The following is a 414-nucleotide window of genomic DNA, read 5'->3' on the forward strand; positions in this document are numbered from 1 at the left end:
AACCTGAATAAATAAAGGTTGACTGAATGTTTCTGAGTCGAAATCTTCTCCGCTGAATTCATTCCTGCACGTTGTTGATCCTGCTGCTCCAGTCTCAATTACGACTGCCTTCTCTGTTGTCCAACTAAGGACAATCATTCCATCCATTTATTTAATGAAAGTAAATTGGACTGTTTTTGGACATTTTGATCGCTGTTATTTGGACAAATTAGCGTCATTGTTTTGATACGTGATTAATGTGAATGATACACATCAAACATTTCTCTTGGCAGCATGGTGGCACAACTGGTAGAGCTGCTGCCTCTCAGTGAGCAGGTCTCAGGTTCAAACCCCGGTCCAGGGGCCTTCTGGGTGGAGTTTGCATGTTCTCTCCGTGCATGCGTGGGTTTTCTCCGGGTGCTCCGGTTTCCTCCC

Source organism: Nematolebias whitei, chromosome 20, assembly GCF_014905685.2.
Source record: "Nematolebias whitei isolate Nwh7 chromosome 20, NemWhi1, whole genome shotgun sequence".
Lineage (NCBI taxonomy): Eukaryota > Metazoa > Chordata > Actinopteri > Cyprinodontiformes > Rivulidae > Nematolebias > Nematolebias whitei.